This window comes from Diadema antillarum, unplaced genomic scaffold, assembly GCF_040938485.1.
Source record: "Diadema antillarum isolate AM-2024a unplaced genomic scaffold, OU_Dant_1.0 scf00000163, whole genome shotgun sequence".
Classification (NCBI taxonomy): domain Eukaryota; kingdom Metazoa; phylum Echinodermata; class Echinoidea; order Diadematoida; family Diadematidae; genus Diadema; species Diadema antillarum.
Window position 1 is genome coordinate 2,499,857 of NW_027271052.1, and position 18,032 is coordinate 2,517,888.

The 18,032-nt window shown below is 36.9% G+C and overlaps 1 protein-coding gene across 4 annotated transcripts in view; it reads left to right on the forward strand.

Moving 5' to 3' along the window:
- LOC139722316 (heterogeneous nuclear ribonucleoprotein K-like) overlaps nt 1-18,032 on the forward strand; it is a 159,630-nt gene that overhangs the window by 61,738 nt on the left and 79,860 nt on the right. For all 4 annotated transcript variants that reach the window (XR_011710278.1, XM_071633627.1, XM_071633625.1 and 1 more), the window contains one exon: nt 4,150-4,217. The gene's annotated coding sequence lies outside the window, so the exon portion shown is untranslated. The remainder of the gene's footprint in view (nt 1-4,149; nt 4,218-18,032) is intronic.

The following is an 18,032-nucleotide window of genomic DNA, read 5'->3' on the forward strand; positions in this document are numbered from 1 at the left end:
TCTGATCTCATTACGTCTACCCCCCCCCCCCCCCCATACAGTTGATTCAAAGTTGTTAAATGCAAATTATAGTGAAACATTATCACTGGTACATTGTAAGTTGCAAATACTGTATTGGGATCCTAACAAAACATATGTGACCCTCCATCACACAAACCAACAAAAAGTCGCCAGACATGAATTTTTGGTCGACGGCAGATTCTGAAAGAGCAGCTATGAAATACACTATAAGTCAATGCAAACAGACTTACCTACCCTATCTACATATTTCTAAAAGGTTTTCTCTGGCAGCATCAGTGTTTTCTCTTTAACTCAGCTCATTCTTGGCTAACGTAGGTTTCTGGTCGATGCTGTCAACGGGCTATCCGGGCTAAGATTGTCATTCTGATCGATGTATTCTTTTGGGCACCCAGCTCATTCTTGACTAGCCCAGGGTTCTGTCTGATGCTGTCAACGGGCTATCACGGGCTGTCATTCTGATCGATGTATTGTCTTAGCCACACAGCTCATTCTCGACTAGCCCAGGGTTCTGGCTGATGCTGTAAATGGGCTATCCCGGGCTCTTATTCTGATCGATGAATTCTTGTGGCCGCCCAGCTCATTCTTGGCTAGCGTTAAGCCTACGGTTCTGGCCGATGTTGTCAACGGTCTGTCACGGGCTGTCTCTCTGATCAATGCAGAGTCTACCTTGTTCCCTGCCTAACCGCACCAGCGACCCAAACACGTCCGTATTGGTTATCGTCCCGGCCGGAGTTACTTGTTCCCTGGTTTCTGTGCATGTTGGTGTGTCCACTTCCCTGGCATATGAATTGAAAGATACAATAGACCACACAGCGTTAATAAAACAAAGTCACTGCTACAATTCGATAAAAAGAACACGGCATTACATGACGTGACTCCTTACTTAGAACAAACCTAAAAACATACTGAAGAGATTTTGACCTACATGTACTAGGCCTACTGGGCTGTAGACAGACCTCTATTGGCTCTAACGTTAACACTAACAACAGTTATACTGTAATTTATAGAACAAATTTCCTTATTGCATACATGTACCGGTATAGGCCTTACCCCGGGGCGCTCCTTGTACACAGTTATATCTTTGCGTTAAATTGGCGTTCGGGCTGTGTTTCGGAGTTAGTACACGTTACATGCAGGCCTAGCGGTAACTAGGTAACTTTAATAGCCCGGCCCAGTCGCTGTAAAAACGTGACAGCCATGCTCCGCACGGCGTCTGTTCGGGCTAGCCCATTGCTATGCCAAATTTCTAATTGTAAAGTGTTAACGTTAGGCCTAACATGTTATTGTTAGATCTGGATCTACTGTACCTGGTAAACATTACACAAGATAGCAGCTTCGATCAAATTAGATCTAACATTAGGATCTAAGGTTAATCAATGACTGAAAACGAAAACTGAGTGATATAAATCTAACTTGATTGTGTACCAACGAATGTCATCTAAAAATGAGATAAAACCACATTAAAACTAAAAATCTTGCCAAAATCTTACCTATTCTCCTAAATTGTGATGACTGCCATGGCGAAAATGGAATTGACAGTGACACATTTGCAGTCCACTTTGACAAAATTAATGTCTAACGTTACCGGGTGCCGTTCGTTATGGGTGTGATGCACAGACCTACTCCGTATACGAGTACTGTGTATTGTGTGTGTACTAGCCGTCTAGCTGCTGCATACCCATGCATATGCATTGCTGGCACTCTCCTGTAGGTTTGCATAGGCATGCAGCTCCCACAGGCAGGCAGCACATTCACAGGGCTACATAGCCGCAGCGCGTGCCGCGGCGGTTACATACACAAGATTCCCATGCGGTGGTGCAACAGTGCAGTACTAGTATGTGTGCGTTTACGCGTACGCATATCTGATCGAGCGCTAAAATTGGATGGTGGCAGCTGTCAGTTGGCACGCAGCCAAGAGAAGTCATTAGTCTACGATAAAAACAATATGTACATTTTATTATCACAGCAGTAGAAACAAATACAATATTTTTGTACCAATACCACATTTTTGATGATTCTTACATCTGGCATTCGAATATACAGCAAGGGGAAAAAATGAAAGTGGACCTAAAGATATTGTTTGACCTGCAGGAGTAGCACAAATTTACACTCGGGGACTGGGTCGCATACTAGCAAATGGTGACGAACGGAACCATTTCGATTGGGAACCATTTATAGGTGCTCATCGGAACCATTTTGCGAGAACCATCTGATGAGAACCATTTTGGAGCCGACGAGAACCATTTGAGAACCTTTTTTTCTTAGAGTGCAGCGCATATTTGCATTATTATTATCAGTAGTAGTAGTAGTAGTAGTACATCAGTAGCAGTAGTAGTAGTAGTAGTAGTAGTAGTAGTAGTAGTATCATTATCATTATTATTATCATCATCATCATCATCTTCATCTTCATTATTGTTATTATATGAAAGCATAACACTCTGGTTAGTGATTATCTTCAACCCCTTCTTACACCACATTCACTCCTTCATTGTTTAAACATGACTTGAATACAACAGCCACTAATACCAGAAAAGCACAATGAACCCACCACAGACATTCAACGCTACTCAGCCCACACTTTGTCAAACTTTACCTGTCTTCTGTTTTCCCTTGTATTTCCAGATTTCTTTTTTTAAGCTGCACTGAGCAGATTGTGTCCAAGAAAATAGCCATATTAGTTGTCATGCCTAATCCAGTATAATAGATGTGAAGACAACCATAATACCTACTCACCATTAAAAACATGTAATTAATGTTCCTTGAGTGATTGATAGCCATGATGCTATTGTGCCAATGAAAAGAACAAAAGAAATATCAATGTCTTTGAAGCAAGTTTAAATTTTATCTTGCATGACAGATGTATTTCCTTTCTACTCTTTTTGTTGTGGTATCTTGCAGTAATTTCTGTCAAACTAAGGTGAAGTCACCGTGTACCATGTAAAGGAAATGAAAGGTTGTACCATCTTGAGTAGATATGAATGCTATACTGAGTTTTCATGCTGAAGCTTGGCTCCTGTTTGAATACACTGCACTGTTATTGCCAAGTCAGCTTCTAGTGATCTAGACAGAAGATTGATATATCGAGTGATATTAGATGAGCAGATATAACCAATCAGGAGCTGACAACGTGATGGTATTGATTCATTATTGATACGCTACCTTAAATGGTGCCACTATCTACAGTGTATGCCAACTCTAAGCAAAGCAGCTTCTCACATGACAATCAAATCTTAACTTTCAGTGACATATCTTTTTTTTTTTGGGGGGGGGGAGGGGGATTGCCATACTTTATATCATAGCATACTTAGTGGTTACTTATATTGTAGGGCACAACCTGATACGCTATGTAAGGATCTATAGTAAATGATTATTTAAAGAATCTTATAGTAATTTGATTGTCACTTGATACTGTAAGGCTAGATGCAGAGCAGATTTTTGTTTTTCTTTTTGTTTTTTAACAATCAAAAGACTTTTGACACAATTTACAAAAATTAAACAAATATGACCATTTCAGCCTTTACAGTCTAAAGGATTTTTCTACAACTGGTCAAAAAGAGGCTTTTTATTGAATAAATGCCTCGTTTGTGTTTTGCTTCTTCTTCAACCATCCTGTCATTGTTATTAGAGTAACTTTGTGTAGAAACTGCTTATTTTTAGGAATGACATACCCTAGAATATCAAGAAAATATCAGATGGTTCTTTTGGTATTTTTCTTCTTAATTTGAAGAGTAGCTGTCGTGCATTGGATCTGGAAGAAACTAATTGATGGAGGCCATGCCATTCATTGTGTATTTCACTTGACTTGCTGTCATTTAAGTCAGTCTATTTTTTACCTCTGTCCATTTGGTCAATGTAGTCGATGTGATTGATATGCATACGTGTTCTTTGTATTTATATGTTCTCTTCCTTTCTTATTTCTTTCACTTTTGCATGTTTTTCTATTTATTTGTTTCAGGCATTTCCTTGTCCTTTTCTGTAATTATTATCTTGTAATTGTACATTTCAAGTAATAGCACAGTATATCAATGGTTGTGACCAGTCACTTGGATAATATAATTATATGCCATCATAATTTCTTCACATATCTCTCCTTTGTGTTGTTTACCTCTCCCCACCTCTCTTCCTCAGATCTCTGACCTGATTTGATATTAGCGAGGAGCCAAGAAATCTAAACGGTCTCTTTGTTTTCTCACTTGGTGAGTTGCAGTCACAAATTTGGAATATATTGAATCAAATTCTGGGTAGCTCTTTCTTCAAATTTTCTCTTTTCTAAGCTTCACACACACTCTCCTCTTGTGTCTTCATATCTCCCTCTCTCTTCTTTATTTTATTTCTAATTTTGCACACTTTCCTCTCTCTATATATGTATATCTCTCATTTTCTACAATCTGTCATGCTTCCCCCTTTCTCATTATATAGGACTTGTACTTTACAGCAATTCAATTGAACTCAATTTTCTTTTTTACAGCTGACTTACATTGTGGTTGTCAAAGAAAAAAATAAGAATTTATGCACTCATATTTTTACTGGTTTGCAAATGTTGACAGTGTTTGCACTTTTTCTCTTGACCATGGAGTTCCTTTAATCATTCCATCACTGTTTGCTGTCTTGTCACAACCAACAGCATGCCAACCACACCCATTATTTCCTGTGTATTTCACCATGGCGACAGGCATCAATGTGCCGCTATAGCAAGCACGAGGAATCAACATTAATAATGATAATAGCTATAACAATTACAGGGATGATAATGATTCAATTCACACATTGCAGATGGTGATCATTACATGGCTAATTCTTGCAATATGTGTCCTTAGAATGATTGAATAATTTTCATCAATTAGCCTGCAATACCAGTAAAGATTATGACGATGAACGATGTAATGCAATAACACGCATGGCGTTTGAGGTGATGGGTGGTATTCGTAAATGTGATTATCTCAAATTTATGACATCTAGAAGTAGAGTGTACATGTAGATGAGAGTAAAAAATGATGCAATGCTCACAGTGCTGATATTTTTATAAGGTATCACTTTCCTCTATTCACACCGCTCCCATTAGTAGAGTTATACCTGATATCAGAAGTTTACCAGTGGCTAGCCGTCATTAGTTTTCCCTCTTTTCTTTCAAGTAAAGAGCACAGATGATAGTATCAGAAGAAGTAAGTCGTGAAACATTAGTCAGTGTAGTGATTTTGATGACTTGAAGACCGACTATGTAGTGATACAGATTGATGAGAGTGATGATAATAAAAGTGAATCTGATTTTCATGTGTCTCAGTTGTCTTAGTGTAAGTGTTTTTGTTTGATTTTGTTTGTTAATAATCATGCCATAGCCAGCACCTTGACCCTTTCATCATATATTGGAGAATATTCCTACATTTCTCGATCTGAGGAACATGTTCTTGAGCCATGTTAGTTCTTTGGTCGGTCTTCTCTCCTCACTTCTTTTCTCTGAATTGTGTGGAATCCTTGCAAAGGGTTTGATGTGCAATGCAAGAGCAAGGTGTGGCAATTATAGTTGTTTTTTTTTAAGTAACTTTGGCTTTAGTGTGTTATTCTTAATGTGGAAGAGATGTTTATCGTTAGCAGAGTGGCAGTATACCAATATAAGCCCTCTCAGACATACTATAAAACACAATATTTTCGCGGCATGAAATTTTCGCGAATTGGAGCCGATGGCGTTTTTTGCGGCATGAAATATTTGCGAGTTCGCTCCAACATTCAATGCATATAGTTTAGACAAGAACTTTCATGTGCATTTTAATTTTTCAAATCTTGGCTCTCGCGAAATTCGTGAAATAAAAATGCACATGAACATTACCCGTTTTACAGTAGTATTTGATTGCCCATTGTCCACTATGGCAATAGATATACTTAAGAGAAAAAAAGAGACACTTGCTATTATCAAGAACTCAGCTGTTTAAACATAATTTTACCGTGACTTTTCACCTTATTTCTGAAGAAAGAAACTCCAAGTTTGGTTGATGGAAAAAGAAATGAATACACTTTAACAGCGCTGAATGTAATTTTTCACTGAATATAGTTACTAAACTGTGTCCTATCACCAGTAATGGTATGTGTTATCTCACTGAGTTAAATGTGTAAAATCTGGAGCAGTCTCGGCTGAAGAGGAAGAAATACTCCTTGAAATGATGAGACACACCAGGGAGATGGCACCATGTCTCAGAGCTGGCTCGCTCTATCCATGTTTGAAGTAGGTGAAATGAAAGTGAATCAATAATTGAAAGGTAAAAAACCTATGAACTTCATGTCATCTGATCTGCTGTGAAAGAACTGAGGAGTAGGCCCAACCTGTCTTCCTTCACCCACTCTTTTTCCTCTATTACTCCTGAGGAGCACTAGTGCCACCTGTAGAGAAGTAGAAGAGGAAAAACTATATTCAGTCTGTGCTTCAGTCCTTTTACTTATCAAGTCATGAAATACATTGTCTGTGTGTGTGTATGTCTGCATGTCTGTGTGTTTAATACATATCACCATCAGGAGAGAATGTATGCGAATGTTGTTTTGTTAAATTTTCATCACCATGCAAAATTCATGAGAGTATGTCATCGTGTGTTCCCTTGAAACCACATTACCCTATATTACTGAGCCTTCCCTCTCTCAAAAGTGGGGAGAAAAAAAAAATCTACAAGGCTGCAATTTGGAAGCAGTGCTCAGAAATCGACTTTCCCCCCGGGCAGGCAAAATATTCTGCAGTCATCCAAGAAAGGAAAATAGCAGGGAAAAGTACTTATTGTGATTTTATTTAGCATGTTCTTTACTACAGCAGTGAATTCAATTGCTCTGCTTCCAACGTTGGTTTCTATGACTCTATTGAAATTGCGTGCTCTTTGATATTTCATTGCCTCCCCTTCCTTGGAGGTTTTCTTTCGTGTTTGTAGGTGACTTTAGGCTTTGATGCAGAGAGCAAGCATCAAAGAGCAAGGCCATCCCCCAATCAATATGTATTGTTTCCTCTCTCCCTCCGTGTCTTCACCGCTGCCTACCACATATTACTTAACTGTTGCATTTTGATATCAAATTTTAAAAGAGAGAATTTTGTCCAGGCCAGATCACCAGCAGTGGAGCTGAGCTCTAATGCCCCACACGCTTCGTCAATCGAGTCATTACCCCACCCCCACTTTTTCCCTCCCTCTCTCCCTCCTTTACTCTCACTCTGTCATACTCTCTCTGTCCCCATCATCCCAGCTATACTGAACTGTAATGTCAGAAGTCAGCCAATGAGAGGGGCTGTGACATGGCTCCCTGTCATTGGCAGTGCCATTAGCCAATCAGGACATGCCATCTGTAGGGTTACTCCTCGGGTAGTCCCAACTCATTTGCATAGATGCTGTGAAATAGCTTACAAAAGGGAATCTTGACTGCGATTGTATCGTGTAGCCGGGTACCGCATGATACCAAGGTGAGAGGGAAAAAAGATTGAAATAAAAATGTAGTAAATATCTAGGAAGGAATTTATTCTCACCTCAGTACGCTTTGATTCTACATTTCTATGATTCCTGGCTACCTCTGCAGTCTGTTGTACACCATCCTTTTTTTTTTAGAAGATTTTTTTTTCTTTCACAATATTATGAGCTAGTATAGATTAACTGTTTTCTTTTGTATGTTATGATTTCAAACCAAGCTGTAGTGTCAGCACAGACTGCTCTCCACACCTTTAAGAGACTTCTGTAGAAGTTCCTTTCTTTTATCTTTTGCACATGTATCATTTACTGGTTTGACCATTTCTTTTGCTGTTCATGAGAGACAAATAGAAACAACAAAGCAGTATTTGCTGAGTAATTTCCACTGGCATTACTGGATTTCTACCATGGTATCTGAAGATGAACATATCACTTAAATGTTAAAGACATTAAAGCTTATACCATCTTTTCTTTTTGTGAGGTTCAAATTGAATTTACCTTCTTTTTTTTTTCTTGTTTAGATAAATATACAGTGTATGTAGGTATTTTAGCACATCATGCAGCTTGAAGAATGTGATAATTTACCAGTGCACCATCATATGACCTACAGCCACCTGAAGAAGGCCTTTTAGTCACATGACCATTATATGGCTTGTAATTATGTGATGGGTATTAAAAAGTGATCATGAAGAGCCCAACATTTACCAAACTTCATATCAATTTCTATAATCACATGTTTTAGCAGTCATCAAGTTACATGGAAAAAACATCATACTGTAAGACACTTTTCTGCATGATAGTGATGTATATGATTTACAACACTGAAACTTGGGCACATCCGATATTATATGTCAGTCACTGTGTTTTGAGCCATAACAGCTTGCAGACTTAAGATGAAAATATAATTCAGACTCTTGAAAATATTCTGCAACAGCTGTTAATCATTCCATGTCTCTTTGAAGTGAATAGATAAACCTGAAAGAAGGTAATTTTGAGGTGAAGACAACATGACTAAAGCAGCTGTCCAGTTCTTGCATTAGTCTCTGATGATACAGACTCATAGAAACTGGGTTGTCAGTAAATGATAGCTGTCATTTGTAGCCATTCTGATTGTGGGATGATTTACTACTCAGCATGTCCAGACCTTTGATTGGAAGTTGATCAAAATCCCTATAGATGTTCGTCAACATATTACATTTTTGATTGAGAGTTTGTTGTTGTTGGTGGTGGTGTTTTTGTCAGTTACAAAATCATCTACACTGTATTATCCATCTCTGTCATGGAGAATATCAATCACTTTGATGTGGCTACTGTGCAGAAAAATTCATGAATGTATGCTAATGCCTGCCTCAGTTGTTTTACTCTTAAATAACCAGCAACATTGTTCTCATTCAACAACTATTTTCAGTCTTATCTGTACAATTACATTTTCTCTTATATTGGCATGCCTTTTCATAAACATTTATTCTATTATTGGTTTTCTGAAGTTGAAGAGACAGACAAAAAGAGGGAGAGATTTTACCATTACCCTTCATTGGGAACCACATTTTTCTGAAGATATGATTTTGTTACAATAGTAATTTCTGATTTGTCTCATTTTCATCATTTGTCAAGTTTTTACAATTTAATATATTCCCTCTGTATGGCACATACCACTCAGGGTTTTTTTTTTTCTCCTTTTTTTTTATCCATTGTCCACTAGCAAATTAAGTCCCTCACAGCATTTTTCATTCATCTTACGAGATAAAATTGGTTGAACTGCTTAAGGCACCCAGGTCTGTCAGAAATTAGTGTCCCGTTTTTAGGAGTAGAATGGGGTAAACTGGGGGTTTGGAGTGGCAGATTTGATATCTATCGGGCACCTAATCTCAACAGGTGGGTGAAAACCCTGATGGTTAGAGGGGGAAAAAGAAATAAGTTTCTTAGAATTACCACCCGTCTGCCCACTGAGTGTGACGTCACTTGGCAAAGTTCAAGACATTTAAGTCTTGTTGCATTTTGTTCAGATGTTTTTATCAGAATACTCCATTTCTTTTGTGTCTCCATGACAGCAATAGAAATTATCTTATTTTATCTCACTGTAAATTAAGATTTATTACACCCCCTATAGCTTTAGATAGTGAGTTTAAGTCAGCATTTAGTCATCTTCAGTTGGCAGATCTATCTCTCCATATTGATCTTAGATCAATCTGTGTTTCGCCTTCGGTTATAGGTTGTCGGGTGTGTCTGTGTGTGTTTTTTGTGGGGATTAGCAAGTGTTTCTGCCATGTTTGAAGGATAGTAGACTCTATTTGTAATTGATTATAGGCTCTTCACCAGGAATCATCTGATGCTTATACATATCACACACAATCTTTTAAACTCTTTTAGTGTTATTTGTTAACAGGCAATCACATGGGAAAGGCTAGTCAGCCAAACTCTAATCGTCCAAACTCCTTTTTAAAATTTTAGATTAGCCCATGGGATAGTACTTTTGGCATTGCAATGGCATTTTTGGCAGACGCTGTCAAATTCTAAAGGAATCAACATACATACGTGTATGCTATTGGCATGGCAGCATGTAACTCTCATAGTAATATAGCATGAGCATTTCACATGAGGTCTAGGCTCATCAAAGAATTGATTTTTGCCAATGCAACCTAAATGTATTGTGCATTATGTGCATGACATGAAATTTAGGTTAGCTACAATTGTAATTGTTTAGGGTGCACACAATGCACAAACTGTTCAAACCAACATACTCTGAGTCTTACAAAGTGTAGTAACCCCACAGTCCATGTAACGCTCTGTAGATCTGGATTTAGGCTATTCAAACATTCCAAACTTAAACTGGTAAATATAGAATATAAAACAAATAATAAAATCCTAATTTGGATGATAAGACAAAGATATTGTACTGATATGAAAGCTATCTCCCACAGTGCTAGTGCTTTAGAAGAAAGCCCTTTCCATATAATATGAAGAGTTGCACATTTTTCATATCTTTTTCAAGATTATCTGTAATGGTATAATGTTTATTACACTTTCTTCAGTCTGTGTAGGTTTTGGATTACTACTTAGAATTTAAACAAAACTGACTGTAATTTAAATGTATATCTCTGTTGAAGATTGGTAGCTTAAACCTTGTTATGCAATGCTATCATGCACTGCGATTAAAACTGAAACACTTAATTCAGATATATTGGCAAAAAACGAAAATTCACGTAGTGTTTTAAATGGTAGAGAATTACACTTATACCCCTGCATACACAAAGTGTGTAGGAGGGTATATAATAGGAATCAGCATGTGGTCATGCAGTCTGTTTGAAATCTTGCAGCATTCAAGCATTCAAAAAATTAAGGTCAGTTTTAGTATTTATGATCGATAGGTGTAGATTTAATGCAAGACGGCATTGTGTTAGTGTAAAAAAAAAGCATTGTCATTTGTAACCACATATTTTTGTATCAAAGTGAAGCATTTAAGCTATTAAGGTCAAATTTGGTCTACAGGTATCAAGCTCTATAGGTGTATTTGTGCAAAATGCCCTGTGTGTTTGTACCTGATTAACCCTGGTTCAATTCTTTTTAATAGGAGTCTGAGTCTGCTGGAGCGGGGGTATTAATCACCTTCAGTGATAGTTCAAGTTTGTAAAGAAAATTATGTGTTTGGTTAATATGAAAATTTGCAACAATGTGAAAATATGTTTGATTTTTATATCTGCATACTTAACTGATGATTTCTTATCAATCATTAGTAAACTGACAGACTGGATATCACTTCATATTGATAAAGACTTAATAGCTACTGTATACGCCATATATTTTGCAAGTCTAAATTTTCACGAATCGGGACTTTCCGACAATTTCGCGAGTGGTTAAATTCGCGATTGTGGAGGCCTGTATTGAACGGAGAAGTGTACACGTGTACGTCACATTCACATCGGGATCAGAGTCAGTATTTTCGTGTGTCTTTAATTTCGCGAATAGCACCTGACTCGCGAAATTCGCGAAAATAAAAACCTCGCGAAATATTTGGCGTATACAGTATTTGATTTGTCAGCAGTCTTTTCACATGGCAATGAAGTTTGAGCTCTTTTTAAATGCCACACCAAACCATATTAAGTGACTGAGTACATTTTGAAAACTTGGATCTTTTCATCAAATCGTGAGTACATCTTTCTTTTTCTCTTACAAATTGCAGGAAGTGAGTGAAAATCACAAATAGTTATTTCTTACAGCAATTTGACACATCATGGCCTCCATTATGTTGAATTACAGATGAAGATTGGGAATGTGTTTAATATTTTCTCAACCCCTAAATCACAATTGTTACCAGTCTTAATAGATTACCAGTGTTAGTTATGCTTTGCCCATGTTTAACATGAACACATGAAATCTGCTGTGATATGTGGCAATTGGCTCTTGAAATATTCTCTCTGGAGTATCAGAAGGTGTTCTTTTTCTCTTAAAAGACCAAAAAACACAAAAAAATAGCAATTCTCATGGCCAAGAGCATGTAATGAGTAGTATGTAATATGAGCCCTGATATGTTTGTCAGAAATAAGTCAAGCTCATTTTCATATTCAATCTGTAAACCGCCCACCTTCCTGATGCTGCTTGAACCTTGGAATTTCCTGATCCGTCACCTAGCAACTCTGAGCGACAGGGATTTTGAGATGGTATTTGAGGTTTTTTGGAGCAAGCGTACCATGTCTTGAGGGAGAGCAGAGTTGTGGGGATTTGGCGAAGAGTACTGCAGCTGCTGCAGGCTTTGGATGGCTGCCTACTCCCCTTGCCTTTTAGAAGGCTCGGCTTTGAAAGAAAACGAGATGAGTTTCTCAGTCTCTGTGTAACAGATGGGAAATACTATGACTGCTTAATTTTGTTTTCAGGTTGGATCATTACATATGAAAGAGTCCCTTCATAATTGCCATTTTGTTATTCTCTTTGTGTTTTGTAAAATAATTCATCTCTTAATGTTGAATTCTGGAATTTCGGGAGGGAGGGATATTTAACAGTATACCTGCATTTGAGTGAGTTGTATTTGGAAATGTAAGGATATATGTGAAATATTCAGCAAGGTAGAGAGATACCTCAAAGCAAGTTCTCAGATAGTCTCCTGTGGACTGCTTGCTACATACTGTGTCAGCTAATCTCCAACTTTGGTGATGATTGAAGTTACACTAGCTTTATCTCATGTGGAATGATGAAAGAAAATTGCTTCTCTTTCAAATGGATTAATGTTCCATGAATTTGCATTTCCACGAATATTAGGAGATGAATACATTTGCTCCATTACTGTGACTCATACTCAAATAGTTTAGGATTATGTAAAATGAGATATTCATGAATTCATACAGCTTGTTAACATGACTTTAATTGCATTTCTGTAAGGGAGCGCAAAGTGGAGATGGAAGCTTCAAAATTAATGAATGCCATGAGAATTTGGCATTCATTTCCATTTCACCTCTTTCTCTCTCTCTCTCTCTCTGATCTTTCAAAGATTCTATTAAAATCATTCAGGCACTTCCATCATGGAGGGATGGCTGATTTCTGTAGAGAAAATGGAGTGCTGGCAGTGCCATACATGTATTCATGTCGTTAAATGTTTGCATGCTGAAGCCATAGAATGGAGCTGGAAAAGGCAGTCTTGCACTCAATACTACAAAGTGAGCCTTCATATTAAAACATCAACTATAAAGGCCTTGTCAGAGCTGATGACAACCCATTAGTAGATTAGAAATTCATAATTCATGACAGGCTGAGGGGTGGTAGAAGAGTAACAGCCTCAGTAAGGCTGTTGATGGGGAGGCAATTTGGAGGTTGTTGTGTTCTTGTTGGGAAAGAAGTGCCATGGTAATGACATTGGTTGTGCCTGACATACATAGCCCCATACTTTGTCAAAGGCTTTTATGACCCCATTTGTGTGTGGGTAATAGCACTTAAACGAGTTTAGACAAAGACTTTAGTGTGGAAATGTTCCATAAACTATGAAGCTCAACTTCCAAAGAGCCTTTCATATGACTAGTATGGGGAAAGTAGTTTGGTAATAGTTTTAAAATTGACTGATTTGTATGCCAACACGTGGCTTATTTGAAGGTGTATATTAGAAGATCATTGTGTTCATTTGGTATCTCATGTAATCATTTGGAAGTGGATCCTTGCATCCATCTGTCGTTTCCACTCTGTTGTTAGTATGTCTTATATGTATGATTCAGTTATTAATCAAGCTTCTCTCTAGTTTAACATTTGAATAGAAAGTAAGGGATTAGCTCTGGCAGAAGCATTAAAAAATGTCAGGTACAGAGTTTGAAATGGTCTGAGATATCACTGAATATCCAACCTATCAAAGAGTTTTATGTTGTTTTATAACACTATGTCAAAAGAAACATGAATTTCTGGTCAGCTTATTAGATTAAGAGCAAAAATGTTGCATTAGGTTAAAGGGAAAATACATCCAAATGTTATGTTGCTTTGTATGAAAGCATAAAATACAGTGAATAGATGAGTGAAAATGTGAAAAAAAAAATAGATACATACAAGAAGTTATTAAATGTTAAAGTTTAAAAAGCAAGATAAACTGGCAACTCTGTGAGATAGATGTTGAGCAGCTCTTCATTTGTTTTGTACACAAAAGGCCTATTCATTTTTCTCTAAGAAAAAAAAATGTATCTTTAGAACTGATCATGGCATATGTCATGACTAGTACGTATTTGTATGTCCTTTTTTAGTGGACAAGTTTTCTCTGTGCCAATATATTTTAGAAAAATAAAAAACTAGTCAAATTGTGTGTACAATGTACAATATAAATGGAGAGCTGTTCAACAAATACATTACACAGAGTTGCTAGTTTGTCTTACTCTATGAATTTAATCAATTTGTCTGACTTTTTGCCCAAATTTTCACTTATCTACTCTGATTTTTCTGCATCCATACATAGCAACATAACATCAGTATGGACTTTCCCTCTTAGGTCTATTACTTCATCCTGTGATTTGGCATGAAGGTCACAAATATTTGGAGACAGCTATTCTATCAAACTTTATAATTAATGGATGTAGTTGGACATAGAGGACAATCGGAGAACAAATGTCTGTTAATTCACTGATTATCCCATATCTTCCAATCTACAGGTTATCCCGTAGTTCACACAATTGCTGCAAACACCAATCTATGGAATAATCTGAAGCAGAAATGGCTTTGATGATGATGTCATTTAAAGAGCTTATGATAACCTGTGAACTCTGACCTGACATCCCACATTCTTTTGCCTTACTTCCTGTCTCTGTTGTTTAGATTGGTATTCACTTTTGAGGTTTGGAGCTAACAGAATAAGTCTACATCTATGTGAGATCGAACACTGCTGTACACATAAGTACTTTACTCTCATCCCATCCATAGAGTTTAGTTAGATCACACCAGTCCACAGCCATTTGTAAATTTTCATTCAATATTTCTTCATATTTGTAAGAATTATACCCTATAAGCTATACCAGTGGAAAGCTTATGTTATGAAGACATCATAATTGATAGTATTTTTTTCTTTATAAAGACTATAAATATTTTTCATTAATGGTTTTGTCTGAATTTATAAGCAATATGATTACTCATGAATCAATAATTAATATGTAAATATTACTTTATTAAAGACCATTACTTTCTCTTTTAATTGATTTTTGTAGCTTTCCATAGTTTTCCTCTCATTTAAGTGTTGATGACATCACCTTGAATTTGAGACAGCACAGTTTAGTAAACATGCGTGAAATAGGCTCTGGCACCAGCAGCTTATAAACTACATTACGCCACCACTGTATATGGGTTAAACACATTATATTAGAGTTGATGTTTGACATTTGGTTTCCACCTGTTCAGAAAGAATTACCTCTTAACTGATATGCAAAGTACTGTAGAAAGTTATGGTGGCATACAAGCAAGTTGTTAATGCAATAACACCAAAGAAGGAGTAAAGATACGCTATTTTGTCAAACTTTTTGCATGCATATAATTATTAAGGGAATTTGACAGAAAAATATGAAATGCTTTATGTCAGGGTAAAATTGTGAAATGTTTATACTGTATGTTCACCAATCCTCATGATGTTATTACAGTATAAGAGGGCAAAGAAATATCAGAATTTTGGCAAAAAGCTGATTGAAATCAGCCTATCAAAAGACACAGGTCATATTCTGAAATGCTACTGAATACTTAAAACAAAGGGAGTACCTCTATTTGTCATATCATACATTTCATCAAAATGCCAGTATGTCAAGATTAAAGTCAGTATTGTGAACCCCAGAGAAACAATCATACATTCAACATATTATCTGAGGCATTTTTTTTCTTTATTAGTACTGGCAATTCAAGCAGATTTTATTAGGTTGTATACTTATGCATGATAAGGGATATTAATGATGCATGATAAATGGTATTAATAGTTAATAGTTATGATATATGGATGATACGGGATGTTAATAGGTAATAGTCATGATATGTATGCATGATCTTGGGTATTAATAGTGTAGATATTGACTGGTCTTATGTGATCCTTCTTTAGGGAGAGCCTTTTTCATTGGAGAGGTCATTGACTCAAATGTCAAATTCTCACTTTTTACCAAAAATTTGTCATGTTGCAGACAAACTTTTTTTTAAAGTATATACTTTTGTGTGAGTGAGTGTGTGTGTCTGTGTGCACCTGTCTCATCTGTCTCATTTAAGACAGCAATAATTAATTTGTATATTGTTTATATGAAAAAGAAAGAAAAATAAAGATTGACATAAACAAATAATAGACTTAGAAATCTACATGCAAGTTAACTCTAGTCCAACATAGTCACCACATGGAAGACCAAGACAGCGGCCATGTACAGTGGTGAATCTTGATGAGTGTAAGACTTCCAGGAAGCCTACAACTGACCACCCCGTGACTGACCCCTTGACTGACCCCTCGTCTGGAAGCTTGCTATGCTTTCAGCAATATGTCCAGTAGAAATGAGAATCTCATAGTTGCAGGGATGATAATATGAGACAAAATTCATTCTGCCTAGAGAAGAGCAATGGGGAGATTTAAGGATGATAAGAATGATGTGTTGACTGCTGGATGAATGATGTTACATCACCAGGGGGAGATGTATGATGATGTAGGATGGCATCTTAGCTGGAGGCAACATTCAACAAGTCATCACCATTACCACCTGTCAGCAAGCAGACTATACTCTGAGAGGATTCTTCAGCCAATAACCTTGCCAAAAGTGTAGACCATAGGCCAGATGTAATCCCATATGGCAACAGTAACAGTATGCCCTTTAAGAGCTTAGACAACATTCCCTGCACAATAAGGTAATGGACCTTTTAAAATGGCCAGCCAGCAACCCAGACTTCAGCCCACCTGGACACCTGTCGGATAAGCTTGCCATGTGATGACCCACTAAAGGCTTTTTCACAGCAGCCCAATGAAAAGCCAAGCTTGAGATTTTCTTTTTCTTTTTTTTTTTGCAATTACGAATTAGCACACTGATCCATTTCTTATTCACATCAGCCTGAAGAGAATTAATAACAAGCTATTTCAAAATTTCTGAAGTTTAACTCGAGAAATTTTCATGATGAAATCTTTCAAATTAGCCCATTAATTTGAATTCATAAATTATTAGATAGTGCGCTATTTCATGATCGTGATAAACTTGTCAACTTTTGAGCGCACACTCTCAAGGTCAAAGATCATAGGCCATAGGTCATAGGCCAATGTCAAATACTGAAATTTTACCATTTCCCCTTATATCTATACAATGCCTGAAGGTATTTTCATGGAACTTATTGTGCATATGTACCAGTAACAGGCAAAAATTTTGTAGATGACGTTTTAAGGTCACGGGGTCAAAAGTCATCTGAAATTGCTACAATTTCACACTTTTCTCCATATATTGGAAATTGCTCTAGGTGTCATGAAAGTCAGTGCATATGTACTGCCGTACAATTATTTTCAAGGGAGGTTCAGGGTCATGAGGTCAAAGATTAGGGGTTATAGGTCAGGTTCAAATGCAAAAATTATACTACTTCATGGTGAAATTACACCATTTTCTCCATACAGAGCTGTATCTTAGAAATGAGTTAATGTATGCACTTAATTTAACTTGTATATACAGGACAATGATTATGTAGGGAAAGCTTTTGGCCATGCGGTCAAAGGTCAATCTTGAGAAAATGCTAAAATTTCACTGTCTTTGTCAACATTTTAACAATGCCTCAAAGTAATATCAAGAAAATTGGTGTATACAAATGGTGATTACTTGCCAGTCATATGAACTCATCGTCTCACATTGGCAAGATGTTCTGTATACCTATTGGGAGAATAATGCCAAAAAGCTGAGGCATACCAGTTGCCATAGCAACATTTCTAGGCTTTTTTATTAGTTCATGGATAACCTCATTGATGCAGGCTAATCTTACAGCCATTCATTACTGTCACACTTAAATGTTACATGGAAATAGCTGTGCATTTTGTAGTTTGTCACTTTAATCTTGCACTACATTATGTCGCATTATAACTTATGTGACTGCCAAATATTAGCTAGCAGGATATCCCAAAGAGGAATGAAGATACCAAAGAAA